The 17,806-nt window shown below is 34.0% G+C and overlaps 1 long non-coding RNA gene across 15 annotated transcripts in view; it reads right to left on the bottom strand.

Annotated features, from left to right (window-relative positions):
* LOC144287854 (uncharacterized) overlaps nt 1-17,806 on the bottom strand; it is a 353,649-nt gene that overhangs the window by 138,223 nt on the left and 197,620 nt on the right. For 4 of the 15 annotated variants that reach the window (XR_013355638.1, XR_013355639.1, XR_013355641.1 and 1 more), the window contains exon 6: nt 5,514-5,589. The exons of 7 other annotated variants lie outside the window; for them this stretch is intronic. This is a non-coding gene — a long non-coding RNA (uncharacterized LOC144287854). Of the gene's footprint in view, nt 1-1,406; nt 2,008-5,513; nt 5,590-11,272; nt 11,553-17,806 lie in introns of those variants that run through there. 4 more of the 15 variants (XR_013355654.1, XR_013355636.1, XR_013355655.1 and 1 more) reach the window with 2 other exon arrangements.

Raw genomic sequence — 17,806 nt, 5'->3', positions numbered from 1 at the left:
GTGGCAATGTGTGGAAGCTGGTGGATTTTTTTTTTTTTTTAGATTTTATTTATTTATTCATGATAGACATAGAGAGAGAGAGAGGCAGAGACACAGGCAGAGGGAGAAGCAGGCTCCACGCAGGGAGCCCGACAAAGGACTCGATCCTGGGACTCCAGCACCGCGCCCTGGGCCAAAGGCAGGCGCCAAACCGCTGGGCCACCCAGGGACCCACTGTGAGTCTTTTATGTTCTAGGTCTAATTGGGGATAAGAGACACTGATAGAATGGTAGAAATGTGCATTTACCACATCAACAGTTAAGGAAGATAAATTATGATTATCTTAAAATACAGAAAAAAATATTTAATTAAAGTATGCCAGATTAAAGAAACTAAAACATACAACTAGTTAGCAAAAAAAATCTTATTTTGATGAAGTATTAATATAGGAAGCATCACGATTTGTAACAGACTTAATACTTTTAAAGTTAAATGATACAAATGCTACTATCATGACTTCTGTTCGATATTATGCTGAAAGCCCAAGTCAAAGCAAAATAACCACTAGGACATTACTAGTATACTATTAATAACTTTTAAAAAAAATCTAACAAAAATTATAGGGGAAAAAATATATGTATTTGCAATCATAGCAGTATAAATTTTCCAGGGATAATTTTATAAAATTTGTACTAGAACATGAGAAAAACATGAATATATTATTAAAGAATACAGTGAGGTAATAAAAAGTTCATGAAAGGAAGCACTGAATATTGTGAAAACAATTCTCTTATCACTTAAGATTAAATTTGATGGCATATAATATATATGTGTTCACAGTAACATAACAAAACCATTCACTAGAAATTTTTGGACAGAGCCTGTATGGATTAGTAAATCTGCTCCATGAAAAGATCAATGTCCCAGTATCCTTCTATCTATCTCCTGCATTAATCTTAGCATAAGCATATTTTGAAAATAATCCTTTTGAGGGCTGGTTGTGGGTCTATAAATGTAGGTAAGAAATGTCAGTAACTTCAAATTATTGCATGATCACTTTGAAGGACAGAATTGCCATCAACTGAGATGGACAGGATGCTGGGTAGTGGCAGGATAGGTTGACCATTCATTTGACATTCTATTATGCAAAATTCAAGTTAGGAGATACATATACAAGACTGGGACAGTCTATGCTAGAGATAAAATTTGGAGGTCATTATTTAGATGCCATTTAAAGTCTGGTACAGAAATTTATCTCCAAGGGAATACATGTAGATAGAAGGAAGAATTAAGAATTGACTTTTGGTTTTCTTAGCATTCATTGTTATTTTGATAAGTTGTTCAGTCTTTGTAATGTGGTGGAGTTAAAAAGATAGACGTTGATTTAAGCAGGAATTAGGAAAAAATTGATGCTTTTAAATATTGCATAATTATTTTATTTTTTTATTAAACATTTTTTTAATGTTTATTTATTTATGATAGTCACACACACACACACACACACACACAGAGAGAGAGAGAGAGAGAGAGAGAGGCAGAGGGAGAAGCAGGCTCCATGCACGGGAGCCCGACGTGGGATTCGATCCCAGGTCCCCAAGATCGCGCCCTGGGCCAAAGGCAGGCGCCAAACCGCTGCGCCACCCAGGGATCCCCATAATTATTTTATTTTTAAAGTCTGTTTTGCTAAAGGGGAATCAAATAATTACAGATGTAGCTGAGGGAAATCCATATAGACAGTTTTTAGTAAAAACAACCTTATAGTGTTGCAGAAAAAAAAAAGAACCTTATAGTGTTGCAGAAAAAAAAAAGAGTGTTGTTTCATTGATGTCCTTAAGCAGATGAAAGTGTTAGAATCCAGTATACATAGGGAACGTTGATTTTGATTGGAGCATAAATAATTTTTACAGCTGTTGTTAACAGCTAACAACAACATGTGAGTAGATGTGAGTAGATGTGTGGTATGAATCATTGGATTGTTCCACTCTAGTTGCTGATATTCATTCTAACATCAACTTCTCTCCTGCCTTCCTGGCAAGGAAAAAAAAAATGAAGTAATGATGAGGAAGCAGTAGAACCCGTAACAAGAAAATAAAATTATCCCAGATATTTTTAGTGGAATTTCATTTACTAATCAGTGGGTACCATTTATCTGAAATTGACAAATGTTTTGCTGTTTGTTTGTTTTTATGTTTTTTGTTTTTTTTTTGAGCTGAGTATATTATTGCCCTGAACAAAATGGTAGGATTTTAGCAATGAATTAGAAAAGTATGGAATTTGTTTGGGTAAGTGTCAGTGTCTTTTATATTCAATGCATAGCTCAACATAGTCTTTCATAGAGCCTGACAGCTGGATTTAAATTCATGTCAACAAGAAAGTTGCCAAAAAAAAAAAAAAATCAAGAAAAGTTTGATTAAAAAAAAGACAACAAAAAGGAGTTTAATATTCATCATAAAAAAAACAAAGGAATCCATTACAAGCATTAAAAATGTAGCTGTAATTAATTTATGTGTTTGGTCACAGAGGTGGAGCTTGAAATGAGAGAGAATATGATACAGACTTTAATAAGACTTAGTAATTTTGAAGAATAATTGCTGAGGAGTTAGTGGAAGTACCAAAGATATATCAAAGGCATTACAGTCCTGAGACTGTAGATCAAATTTGAAAATTTCCAAGAATAAAAACCAGATTTCATCTACTTTTCAATTTATTGAATCTAGGTCCTATTTTTCAGTATTATTTACTTGTAAAAATATCATGTAATTAGTGCTGTTATGTGTTAGATGATTCGGGAACTGAATCCAAACAGCCTATTTATCTATTCAAGGTAGGAACTATAGATTCACTTGGGACTCAAATACTGGTCCTGTGTCTTAGTCTTACTAGCAGTGTTACCTTGGACAAGTTGGAAATACTCTCTGTGCCTCTGTTTCCTAACTTATTGAATGAGTATGATAATAATACCTACCTCTTATAGTTATTCTAATAATTCCATGAGCTCATTTCTAAGATACTTGGAGTATATTGGGCTTATCTTGAGTACTCAGTAATAATAATTATTTTTAAAGATGTTATAGTCATACCTAGGAAGCTCCAAAAAGCATTTGGAGTCAGGCTCTGTTACTTTACTGAAACAAGATCCTTGTAATTGGCAATTTTTTCATCTATCTATTTTATTCTATTCTCTCAGTAGCATCACATTATTACCCTATTACAGCAAATCTAGAAACTAGACCACTCTCTTGCACCATAGACAAAGATAAACTCAAAATGGATGAAAGATCTTAATGTGAGACAAGATTCCATCAAAATCCTAGAGGAGAACACAGGCAACACCCTTTTTGAACTTGGCCACAGTAACTTCTTGCAAGATTCATCCATGGAGGCAAGAGAAACAGAAGCAAAAATGAACTATTGGGACTTCATCAAGATAAGAAGCTTTTGCACAGCAAAGGATACAGTCAACAAAAGTAAAAGACAACCTACAGAATGGGAGAAGATATTTGCAAATGACGTATCTGATAAAGGGCTAGTTTCCAAGATCTATAAAGAACTTATTAAACTCAACACCAAAGAAACAAACAATCCAGTCATGAAATGGGCAAAACACATGAACAGAAATCTCACAGAGGAAGACATAGACATGGCCAACAAGCACATGAGGAAATGCTCTGCATCACTTGCCATCAGGGAAATGCAAATCCTAACCACAATGAGATACCACCTCACACCAGTGAGAATGGGGAAAATTAACAAAGCAGGAAACCACAAATGTTGGAGAGGATGTTGAGAAAGGGGAACCCTCCTGCACTGTTGGTGGGAATGTGAAATGGTGCAGCCACTCTGGAAAACTGTGTGGAGGTTCCTCAGAGAGTTAAAAATAGATCTGCCCTATGACCCAGCAATTGCACTGCTGAGGATTTACCCCAAAGATACAGATGCAATGAAACGCCGGGACACCTGCACCCCGATGTTTCTAGCAGCAATGGCCACAATAGCCAAACTGTGGAAGGAGCCTCGGTGTCCATCGAAAGATGAATGGATAAAGAAGATGTGGTTTATGTATACAATGGAATATTACTCAGCCATTAGAAATGACAAATACCCACCAGTTGCTTCGACGTGGATGGAACTGGAGGGTATTATGCTGAGTGAAATAAGTCAATCAGAGAAGGACAAACATTATATGGTCTCATTCCTTTGGGGAATATAAAAAATAGTGAAAGGGGAAAGGAGAAAAAATGAGTGGGAAATATCAGAAAGGGAGATAGAACATGGAAGATTCCTAACTCTGGGAAACGAACTAGGGGTCGTGGAAGGGGAGGTGGGCGGGGGGTGACTGGGTGGCGGGCACTGAGGTGGGCACTTGATTGGATGAACACCGGGTGTTATTCTGTATGTTGGCAAATTGAACATCAATAAAAAATAAATTTATAAAAGTTTAAAAAATAGAAATACCAACTGTATGGAAGTGCCAATATTTGCAAATTTCTCATACTCAGAAACAAGTTTAAATGGATCCAATCTATGAATGACCTTCTAATCTTAATCTGTTGCAATTCTGGCTTCAAATCCTATTCAATATTCCTATTACACTGCTGCCAAATTAATATTTTTTAAATGTTATTTTCATCCTGTCACTATTCTACAAAAACTCCCAGAGATGTGCAGGTGTCTACTGGTATTTAAAAAAATTCTTTGAATGTGGAACAAAATTCTATATGATTTATCTGAAATTTAAAATTTCAAATATATGCCAAACTACTATTGTTATTGTAGTTCATACTCCCTTTGCTCTGGGCAGCCCCTGGTTATTCCACGTTTTCCTCAGACTCCTGAATTCCTAGGGAACTTTACTAACCACAGGGACCCAATTCAAAAGAGAATTTTTTTTGTTAATGAATTTGGGTTGACATTATCTCCTTTCATGAAACACCTTTCAGTGTTTTTTTCCTCACACTGAGTTAACTAAGCTGACTTGCCATTGTAAACGGTGAGAAGAGGTATTGATAAGAACATACATGCAAATGGTTTCTTCACCTAACACTGAGGTATGGACACTCTCCAAAACGTTTTCATCAAGGTGTCTCTAAATCTTTCCACCAAGAATACATTTTAGTACAGTTAGCTTCTCACTGATTCCCGACTACTGTATAATAGACAAGGCAGATATTAAATTGTTATAAATAGTATGCATCAAATGTCTAAATAGGACATATAGTTGTCCTAGGACAAAAGGGTTATAAAATTTTACTTAGTGGATTGATACATACAGAAGGTAATGAACGGTATTACCAAATATGTCAGTTCCTAAACGGATAATGAAACTGAAGAACTATCTAAATCTTTGAGATTCAGATACTAGCTTGTTATATTAAGTTCTTTCTATTCTCCACTAATTCTATTACTATCACTATTTTTAGTCTTGTTAATGCTCTCTATTTTCTGACTATGCTAATGTTCTATTTAATTTCAGATATTTTGTCTTTCATAGTCATCTATCTTAAGTCTCCTCCTGTGACTTATAAAAATCTTACCTTCCTTCAGGCCAATAAAGGATCTGTGACCCAAGAGTAATTATTAATAGCACTCCCTTTCAGATCCAAAAATTTCCTGTTTGGAATGATAAATTATAGAATTACAATGCATAAAATAATTGAAATCACAGTAATATTTGTTATTCATGGGAGTTTGCAGAAATTTCAAATTCTCATAACCTCATTATTCTTGAGTACAGTGAATTGATATAATTTTTAAATAATTATAAACAATTAACTTTTCACTTGCATGGAAATCAGTTTGTTTCTTAAGCTATCAATTGTTTTTGTTTTATAATTTCAAGTCATGAATCTCATACTGCATATCATTACAGATTATTAAAAAAACTTTAAAAGCTCTTAACTAACTTATAGAATATAATCCCTTCTGTGCCTTTTTAGAATTTATCCCACTACAGTGTCTATAAACACTGAGTTATATTAAAAAAATACCCAATAAGGAAAAACACATTATAGTTGACCCAACAAGTCAAGAAATTTAGGTGATAATCTATTATGTAGAACATACAACTATAGTCAAATGGTTTTTCAAATTCTGTATTGAAGCATTTACTTTATGAAATGAATCTTGGGTACTTTGCCTTCCCAGCATCCATTCTTCATCTTTCTGGAAATAGCATCACAAAATTGCTTTGGAAAATAAGACTTTTCTCATAGACACAATCTTGATAGTACAACAATAATTGTCTTCCTGCTCCTGTTTAACCCAAGATGAGTCAGTCATATGAGTTCTCACTGAAATTTGAATTTTGAACAATAACACAGACACAGGAAATAGATGGCTTTGCATACTCCAAAGAAATTCTCCACTAATGTTTGTTAATTAGACCTACTGATGCCCTAATTATTGCCATTTCTGATATAATGTTCTTCAAGTCACACTTAAATTCTTTGAGGTATTATATATCCTTTCAATAAGTCATTTTCTGTTAATAGGGTGCACTTCTATTGCTTGTCATTGAGGCATCAAATTAGTATACCATAAAACAGAGATGTTTATCATAGAGCAAAACAAATAGTCAATTTCACACATTGCCTTTATATTCTAAATGATTAACTAGACAATTCAGTAAGTAATCTAAGTAAGCTTTTTATTTTTTTTTATTTTTATTTTTATTTTTTTAAATTTTTATTTATTTATGATAGTCACAGAGAGAGAGAGAGAGAGAGAGAGGCAGAGACACAGGCAGAGGGAGAAGCAGGCTCCATGCACTGGGAGCCCGATGTGGGATTCGATCCCGGGTCTCCAGGATCGCGCCCTAGGCCGAAGGCAGGCGCCAAACCGCTGCGCCACCTAGGGATCCCTAAGTAAGCTTTTTAATGTCATAGTTAAGAGCATGGCATCAAGCCAGATTGTTTGATTTTGAATCATGGATTAACCACTTTGAGCTTTATGACTCAAGCCTTACTCTCAGTGGCTCAATCTCCTCAAAACTCTAACAAGGATAATAATACTTCCTAGAGCTATTTTGAGGAGAAAGTGTGCTAGTAGATTTGAAATTCCTAAAACAGGGCCTGAACATTATATGTAGCTAATAAACAGTAACTGTGTTCTAAAAAATCGTTGTACAGAATGGAAGCACATAATCTACCGTGAAACGTGTTTCAGGGACTTGTTATGCTAAGGTCACACTGATCTATCCAAGGTTTAAATCTTAAAACTTTATAAAAGTGAAGGCAATGACCCATCCCTGGAATTCTACATTACTAACCTGAAGCATTTATACTAAATGCAACTAGTTGCATATTATCAGATGTAAACAAAAATTGTGATAAAATCTAGGCAAAATGAATGAGAATCATAATTTCCCCTTAGAGTTATTTAGGAAGCACTTGACAAATTATCTAAGTAGCAGAGTGTATTCCTTTTGAAACATACACATATATATTTTCTTATTATAATTTTCAACAGTACATATGGGACAAAAATAAACATATTTCAATTGCTCCTTAACAGTGCTGTAATTCTTTCATTTGAGACCAAGATGCAAAATACATTTGCAGTTTTTCTAATCATACTTTTCATAGGAAATAAAAATCTTTCACTTAATGAAAAAATACCAAAGTAATAATTCTACTAGTAAGAATTTTGCTATTGTATAATATGCTTATAATTTGCTATTGTTAGAATTGTTATTCATGTGTTTTCATGGAAAAAAGATGACCTCCAACTGAAAGGATGTGCTTAATCTGTTGCAAGGATATTGTAGGTGACAAGTTGTACCCAAAATTTCTGTAATGTTGGTGGTATAAAAGAAAAAAAGTTTCTAATACCGTTTATTCTGTTATGTGTCAAAATATTTTAACTTGTAAACTTGAGAAATTAACGTTGTTTAGTTGAAATTTAAGATGCGAATCTGTGAAGTTTAAATTAGCCATAGTAGTTGCAGTAATTATTCAAAAGTGGCTGGAGAGAGTTCTGTTTCTCCCTATGGAGAATTACCTTGTATTTGACAAACTTCCTTCTGAAAAAAAATAAAAAACTAGAAATGCTGTACCAAATATTAATAACACGGAGAGACACATACACACAGTCCCTGATTTATAATAGTTGACTTATGATTTTTTAAATTAACAATCCTAAAATAGCGATGCAGATTCAGTGGAGACCATACTTTGAATTTTGAATTTTGCTCTTTTACAGGCCTAGAAGTATATGGTAGAATATTCTCTCAAGATGTTGAGCAGCAGCAGGAAACTGAGGTTCCCAGTCAGTCATGTGAGGGTAAGCAATCCATACAGTTACAACCATTCTGTACCCATACAGTCAGCTTTTTTCACTTTCAGTACAGTACTCAATAAACAACACGAAATCCTCAACACTACATTATAAAATAGACTTTGTGTTAGACGATGTTGCCTAGCTGTAGGCTAATGTAATTATTCTGAGCACATTTAAATTAGGCTAGGCTAAGCAATGATATTTGGTAGATTAGAGGAATTAAATGCAATTTTGACTGATGATACTTTTAGCTTACACTTGGGCATGGAATTACAAAGAGATAAATGTTAAATTCAGAACCACTTGTAAACTTGAAACAAATCAAAAGTGATGGCAAGGAATTTGTGGAACTGATCACAGCATTTTGGGTTGCATTCTATAGCAGAGACAAAAATAAAGTTATTGTCATACAATATGAAGGATCTGTAGGCTACACCCTAGGCTTTCAGTTGAGATTTGTGGGGATAACAACTAGAAATAATGGCAACTGGAAATGAATCAGATCTTATAATTGATGATATACAAAATCAATTAATCCCTGATTGGATTAATATTATTTGCTCTCAGCCTGTCCTGTGATTCTGAGAAGCTAAGAAAAGTTTTCAGCAACCTCAAAAGTTTCAGGTGACAAAAATTTGTGTTCAAGAAAAACATTTTTTTTTAAGATTTTATTTATTTATTCATGAGAGACACAGAGAGAGAGAGAGAGAGAGAGAGAGGCAGAAACACAGGCAGAGGGAGAAGCAGGCTCCATGCAGGGAGCCTGACAAGAGACTCAATCCCAGGTCTCCAGGATCACACCCTGGGCTGAAGGCAGTGCTAAACCGCTGAGCCACCCAGGCTGCCCCATGTGTTAAAGAAAATTATGCTTTCAGCCATGACAAAAGACCTAGTATTAGATGAACAATCCAATCCAAATGATAAAATCTAGATTAAATATATGAAACAACTGAGAGTGTCAGAGAAAAACCAAGCCATTTATAACTTAAGGATCTAAAAATCCATAGAAAAGAATGGAGTGCCACAATGACTTCCACATTCTATTTCATATTTTTCATCATGGCTTTTGCCAATGTCTAGTTTAGAGAATAGAGATCAATGAGGATCTGTGACAATCTGATAGGGGATTGAAAACCTAGAGTTCAGAACTCTCAAAGAAACTAGAACTTGAAGGAGTCTCCAGAGGTGTGTAATTAAAATTTCAAGTGAAATTTCATTTTCAGGACTTACCTTAGCTCCTGTGCTGGAGACTTATAAGACAAGACTAAGAATATAAGCAAACAAAAACATCTTGGAGACTAAACCCTGATTGGGGATTTCAGCAGTCTTGCCACTCCGAGAAGGCAGAATTTAGAGTTTCTGAGATGGCAATTTCCAGGATCTCTGGTAATTCTAGAAACTTTCTTTCTGATGAGAGCATAGAATGGTTGACCTCTAGAATAAAGAGGATTTCTAGAGGCAGGAAAAATAAATTGGCTACTACGAGTCTTTTTATTTTTTTTTAAGATTTTATTTATTTATTCATGAGAGACAAAGAGAGAGAGAGAGAGACAGGCAGAGGGAGAAGCAGGCTTCTCACAGGGAGCCTGCCGTGGAACTCGATCCCGGGTCTCCAGGATCATGCCCGGGCGGAAGGCGGTGATAAACTGCTGAGCCACCGGGGCTGCCCACGAATCAGTCTTAACAAAGCATAAAACCTATGTTCAATCTCATCATAATGATTTTCCAATATCCCATCATCCTATTAAAACTTGACAATTAATAACTTTTTATAAGCAAAATACAACAATCAAAGCTCATTAGGAGTGCCAAGAGAGAGGATCAAGTGATGGAAAACAAAAGAAACAAATAACCAAAGCAAAAAGAAAATAGCAACAAACAAAAACAACCACGGCCACCTAAATAATGGATATGTCAGAGAATCTTTTAAAAGACTGAGAAACATGTTCAAGGAAATATAGTGAATTGAAAGCTCTTAAGTTAATGAAAATGTACATGAAAGAGTCAAATAGAAAATTTAGAATAGAAAATACAAGTAAAATTAAGAATGATGGTTACTAGGTGAGAGGATGTAGGGGAAATGGGGAGATGTTCATTAAAGGATACAATGTTGCAATTAAGTATGATGAATAAATTGACAGATCTGACACAAAGCATGAAGATTATAGTTAAAAATACTGTATTGAATATCAAAAATTTAATAGTAGAGTAGATTTCACGTGCTCTTCATCACACACAAAAATTGGTAACTCTGTGAGAAGAAGATATGTTAATTAGCTAGATTGTAATAATCGCTTCACTGACTATATGTATGTTATATGTATGTCAAATCATGAGGGATGCCTGGGTGGCTCAGCAGCTGAGCTTCTGCCTTTGGCTCAGGGCATGATCCTGGGGTCCTGGGATTGAGTCCCACATCGGGCTCTCTTCATGGAGCCTGCTTCACCCTCTGCCTGTGTCTCTGCCTCTCTCTCTCTGTTTCTTTCATGAATAAATAAATAAAATCTTTAAAAGAAAAAAAAACAAATAATTTTGTACACCTTAAATGTATATAATTTTATGCATTTAAAATAAGTATTGATATAATAACAGATTTGTCATAATAGAAGAAAGGATTAGTGAAACTAAAGATACCAGAATATATTAAATCTGAAGTTTAGAGAAATTTTAAAAAGTAAAATGCAGAAAATTAATACATGTTCTATACAGAGTTAAAAAAATTAATGTGAATATAATTGGAATCCTCTTAAGTGAAGAAACAGAGAATGGCTCAAAAGCATTATTACAAGAAATAACATGTGAAAATGATGAAAGCAATAAAACATTAATTATCAAAACTCAGTGAAACCCAAATAAAAAACATGAGGAAAACTACACCAGAACATTGGTAAAATTGAAGATATAGACAATTAGAACAAAAATAACACTAACAACTATATTGATAGCAGGAATGACAAAAACAAAGAGAAAAATTATTCTTTAAAGTCTTGAAAAACAAAAACTTGACAGCTTGAAATCTATAGCTAGGAAAATTTTTCTTTAAAATACACATTAAATAATGGTATTTTATACAAACTAAAAATGATATAAATTATTCCCAGGATACTTCCATTAAAAGCAAAACCTTTGGTATGTCTGGGTGACTCAGTCGGTTAAGTGTCTGTCTGCCTTCAGCTCCAGTTGTGACTTCAGTGTCCTGGGATGGAGTTCCACATCAGGGTCTCTGCTCAGCGGGGAATCTGCTTGTCTCTCTTTCTCTGCTCCTTCTCTCTCTCTCTCTCTCTCGCTCACTCTCTCTTAAATAAATCAATAAATTTAAAAAAATAAAAGAAAAAATCCTTTATGCTGCCTTTACGAGATTTTAATTGTAAGGTGACAAAAAAAAATAGGTAAAAATGATGTCAGTGTCTGTAATATTCTTTCTGTTAAGCAGTTCAAATTCTTACCTCTCAAATATAATTTATAACAGATACTTGGTAGAAGACTGACTTCTCCTGCCTTTCATCTCATGATTAGTACCCCTTAAAAACGACCTGGTGCACCATTACAAAAGCACCAGTACTTCAATCTTAGTTGTTTTCCAGAAACATCCCTTACAGAAGACTTTCTGTTAAAGATATTGGGTGCAAATTCATATTAAATACCCTTCTTAAAAAAATAAATTAATTAAATAAATAAATAAATACCCTTCTTCATGAATTAATAATTCATAATGCTTTCTCTTCTGAACCTATTATATCATCATTGGTTAAGCCTCATGAGAGAGCTGATGATGTTTAATTAGGTAGAGGAGCAGTTTAAAAGTGGACATTTTCTTATTTTAAGTCTTCCATTACCTTATTAGGATTACTTTCAATATGTGGTTTTTATTGTAGTAATTCTTTAAAACCACTTCTATTTTTTGTGATTTTTTTTCTGGGTGTATTCCTATACCCTAGTTAATGTAATTAGGCACAAGAAAGCTGCATTATCTCATAATATGCTGACTCAGATTACATAAAATTTGCAAAATTTGCAATATGCAGATTAAAATATAAATTATACATTAATCAGAGTTATCAAGTTAAAGATTATGACTAATAATTATAAAACTCCTTTAAAAAGATGGTAAGGATCATGTATGAGTTAAAAGAATATTTATGAATTACTCAACAATCAAATACATTTTTAAAATAAAGAAAATAAAATTGAAATATATGAAATTTTGCGACCATGGTCTTTTTCTTAGTCAGTTTGCCATTTATGAGTTCTCTCTCCCCCCACTCCTTCTGCTAATATTACTGTAATTAGGTAACAACCTCTAACCTATTCAAAGTGTGGATAATGTAGTGTGCTTTTGTAATTTTTTAAGAAAAATACTGGGTCTGAAAATCAAGTGAATAATCAAGTACTAGACATTTTATGAAGGAACGAAGAAATGAATACAGTAATTGCCTACTGAAGCTTTCTCTTGAAATGGATGTAGTGAAATGTTTCAAAGTATAAAAATTGTATTTGTTACTTTCTTTTGAAGAAGGACATGAAATTTATAGACAACTCTTTTGGAGTAGGTTAATTGTAGGTTAATTCCAGTGCAAGTTAATTTTTACAATCCTACAAGCTCCAAAAGTCAGGAATATAAAAAGTAAATGATGGAGAGGAAAAAAAGTCTGATTGCTTATGAACTTGTAGCTATAATACAATCAAATTCCTTTTTTATCTCATGTAATTCCAGCCTTTGTTAGTACACATTTATCAATTTAACCACAAATACAATAATTATTATCAATAATTAATTCAATAAATGTTCATTAAATTCCCATAGATGTATTATGCTTTTTCTCTGTGTTGTGACTAATATACTATTATCTAACATATTACACATATAGGTAAACTATATATTTCTTGACATAAAGATACCTTTTAATAGTTTTTCCTTGTTTCTCCCTTAGATATTTCTATAATCCTAACACATTACAAGGAAATAACTGTTTCAAGAAAATTTCTAAAATATGGATAAATCTTAAACATAAAATCATGAAAACCATTTAAAATTAATTTTGTTCACAATAAACTAAAAATAGTATTTTTTAGAATAAATGGTATTAGTAATGTGCTTATTGATTTTCTATGAAAATGATTACTACGTTTGTTTTGCATTATTATACTTAACTTTAAACATCCTAGTTTAAACTAAATAATACTAAACATTGAATTGCTATATCAAACATATGTTTAATATATATGTGTATTAAATATATAAAATTCTGTAATTTTTTAGTTTACATTTTTATTTAAATTCCAGTTAGTTAATATATAGTGTTATATCAGTTTCAGGTATATGTAGAATTTAGGGATTCATCACTTCCATATACAACACTCAGTGCTCATCATAAGTGCCCTCTTTAATACCCACCACACATTTAACCCTAAGGCTGCCCACCTTCATTCCAGCAACCTTCAGTTAGTTCTCTATAGTTAAGCGTCTGTTTCTTGGTTTGCCTCTCTCTTTCTCCTTTTTTCCCTTTGCTCATTTGTTTTTCTTAAATACCACATATGAGTGAAATCATATTTGTCTTTCTTTGACTGAATTATTTCACTTAGCATAATACTGTCTAGCTCCACCTGTGTTATTACAAATGGGAAGATTTCATCTTTTATGGCTGAATAATATTTTATATATATCACGTCCTCTTTATACTTTCATCAATCAATGGACATTTGTGCTGTTTCCATATCTTGATCATAAATATAAGGGTGTATGTATCCCTTTGAAGTTTTTGTATTCTTTGGGTAAATACCCAGTAGTGCAATACTGGATCATAGGTTAGTTCTATTTTTTACTTTTTGAAGACCCTCCTTACTGTCTTCCACAGTGGCTACACCAATTTGCATTCCCACCAACAGTTCTTTTTTTGCCACATCCTCACCAACACTTGTTGCTCCTTGTGTTTTTCATTGTAGCCATTCAGACAGGGGTGAGGTGATATCTCATTGTGGTTTTGATTTGCATTTCTCTGCTAATGAGTGATATTGAGAATCCTTCCATGTGTCTGTTGACTATCTGTGTGTCTTCTTTGGAGAAATGTCTATGTCTTCTGGTATTTTTTAATTGGATTATTTGTGGTTTGTTGGCATTGAGTTGTATGAGTTCTTTATATTTTGGATACTAACCTTTTATTGGATATGTCATTTGGAAATATATTCTCCCATTCAGTTGTTGTCTTTTAGTTGTGTTGGTTGTTTCCTTTACTGTGAAGAAGCTTCTTTTTTATGTAGTCCCAGTAGTATATTTTTACTTTTGTTTTTCTTGCCTCAGGAGACATCTAAAAAAGTGTTGTTACAGCTATATAAGAGAAATTACTGCCTGTTCTCTTTTCTAGGATTTTTATGGTTTCAGGACTCAAATTTAGTCCTTAATCCATTTTGAATTTATTTTTGTGTATGGTATAAGAAAGTAGTCCAGTTTCATTCTCTTGCATGTAGCTGTCCAGTTTTTCCAATACCATTTATTGAAGAGAGTGTGATTTCCCCATTGGATATTCTGCTTTCTTTGTCAAAGATTACTTAACCATATGATTACAAGTTTATTTCTGGGTTCTCCATTCTGTTCTATTGATTTATGTGTCTATTTTGTGCCAGTACCATACTGTTTTGATTACTCCAGCTTTGTAGTATATGGTGAAGTCTGGGATTCTGATACCTTGTTTTGTTCTTTCACAAGATTGCTTTCAGTATCAGCATCTTTTGTGGTTCCATACAAATTTTAGGATTGTTCTGTGCGAAATGCTATTTGATAGAAATGGCTTTAAATCTGTAGATTGCTTTGGGTAGTACAGACATTTTAACAATATAGGTTCTTCCATAACACTCCTGGATTTTTCTCAGAAATTCAATAAAATTTATTTTATATATTAAAAGTTGTAAAATACTTTTATTCAGTAATGAGAAGCATAACAGAAATATTATTTTTCAAAGAATGTGTGATTAAAGCAAAAAAGAATAAAAATATTTCCACAAAACTTAATAATTTATTAAAAATTCATTATTTTGATTAGCATATGATTGATTATTTATTCCTTAAACTTTGATTATTTTTTTGGTTATAAAAAATATTTGGCTATTAGAAATTAAAAAAAAACAAGCAAGATGGCATAAATTTCACTCCTGCTAATTTAGGGAAGATGACCTTTAATTTTTTTTTAATATGCTTCAATGTCCTTTCTAGCCCAGATGTTTATGTGTATTTAGTGCTATGTAGGGCAGCAAATCTTTAATGCTTATTAAATTTTTAGGACAGGCACTGTTCTGAATGGCATAGACATATTAGTATTCATTATCCTACCCATCTTACAAATGGAAATTGTGGTACAGAAAGTTTAAGAATTTGCTTGAAGTTGATTAATGAGAAAAAGGCCAATATTTAAAGGGAAGCCCTCAAAGTTTTTGCTACTGAAAACTGTTGTGTCTCTCATTCAGAAATATTATTTTTATTTTTTTATTTTTATTTAATAATAAATTTATTTTTTTATTGGTGTTCAATTTGCCAACATACAGAATAACAACCAGTGCTCATCCCGTCAAGTGCCCACCTCAGTGCCCGCCACCCAGTCACCTCCACCCCCCCATCCTCCTCCCCTTCCACCACCCCCTAGTTCGTTTCCCAGAGTTAGGAGTATTCATGTTCTGTCTCCCTTTCTGATATTTCCTACCCGTTTTTCTGCCTTCCCTTCTATTCCCTTTCACTATTATTTATATTCCCCAAATGAATGAGACCATATAATGTTTGTCCTTCTCCGATTGACTTATTTCACTCAGCATAATACCCTCCAGTTCCATCCACGTTGAAGCAAATGGTGGCTATTTGTCGTTTCTAATGGCTGAGTAATATTCCATTGTATACATAAACCACATCTTCTTTATCCATTCATCTTTCATTGGACACCAAGGCTCCTTTCACAGTTTGGCTATTGTGGACATTGCTGCTAGAAACATCAGGGTGCAGGTGTCCCGGCATTTCATTGCATCTGCATCTTTGGGGTAAATCCCCAACAGTGCAATTGCTGGGTCGTAGGGCAGGTCTATTTTTAACTCTTTGAGGAACCTCCACACAGTTTTCCAGAGTGGCTGCACCAGTTCACATTCCCACCAACAGTGTAAGAGGGTTCCCTTTTCTCTGCATCCTCTCCAACATTTGTGGTTTCCTGCCTTGTTAATTTTCCCCATTCTCACTGGTGTGAGGTGGTATCTCATGGTGGTTGTGCTTTGTATTTCCCTGATGGCAAGTGATGCAGAGCATTTTCTCATGTGCGTGTTGGCCATGTCTATGTCTTCTTCTGTGAGATTTCTGATCATGTCTTTTGCCCCTTTCATGATTGGATTGTTTCTTTGGTGTTGAGTTTAATAAGTTCTTTATAGATCTTGGAAACTAGCCCTTTATCTGATACGTCATTTGCAAATATCTTCTCCCATTCTGTAGGTTGTCTTTGAGTTTTGTTGACTGTATCCTTTGCTGTGCAAAAGCTTCTTATCTTGATGAAGTCCCAATAGTTCATTTTTGCTTTTCTTTCTTTTGCCTTCGTGGATGTATCTTGCAAGAAGTTACTGTGGCCGAGTTCAAAAAGGGTGTTGCCTGTGTTCTCCTCTAGGATTTTGATGGAATCTTGTCTCACATTAAGATCTTTCATCCATTTTGAGTTTATCTTTGTGAATGGTGAGAGAGAGTGGTCTAGTTTCATTCTTTTGCATGTGGATGTCCAATTTTCCCAGCACCATTTATTGAAGAGACTGTCTTTCTTCCAATGGATAGTCTTTCCTCCTTTATCGAATATTAGTTGACCATAAAGTTGAGGGTGACTTCTGGATTCTCTATTCTGTTCCATTGATCTATGTGTCTGTTTTTGTGCCAGTACCACACTGTCTTGATGACCACAGCTTTGTAGTACAACCTGAAATCTGGCATTGTGATGCCCCCAGGTATGGTTTTCTTTTTTAAAATTCCCCTGGCTATTCGGGGTCTTTTCTGATTCCACACAAATCTTAAAATAATTTGTTCTAACTCTCTGAAGAAAGTCTATGGTATTTTGATAGGGATTGCATTAAATGTGTAAATTGCTCTGGGTAACATTCACATTTTCACAATATTAATTCTGCCAATCCATGAGCATGGAATATTTTTCCATCTCTTTGTGTCTTCCTCAATTTCTTTCAGAAGTGTTCTATAGTTTTTAGGGTATAGATCCTTTACCTCTTTGGTTAGGTTTATTCCTAGATATCTTATGCTTTTGGGTGCAATTGTAAATGGGATTGACTCCTTAATTTCTCTTTCTTCAGTCTCATTGTTAGTGTATAGAAATGCCACTGACTTCTGGGCATTGGTTTTGTATCCTGCCACGCTACCAAATTGCTGTATGAGTTCTAACAATCTTGGGGTGGAGTCTTTTGGGTTTTCTATGTAGAGTATCATGTCATCAGAGAAGAGGGAGAGTTTGACTTCTTCTTTGCCAATCTGAATGCCTTTAATGTCTTTTTGGAGATGTTGTGCCTAGAAGACCTATCGAGTGTAGAAAAC

The sequence above is a fragment of the Canis aureus genome, chromosome 17, assembly GCF_053574225.1.
Source record: "Canis aureus isolate CA01 chromosome 17, VMU_Caureus_v.1.0, whole genome shotgun sequence".
In the NCBI taxonomy this organism is placed as follows: Eukaryota; Metazoa; Chordata; class Mammalia; order Carnivora; family Canidae; genus Canis; species Canis aureus.
This window is presented reverse-complemented; position numbering and strand designations above follow the sequence as displayed.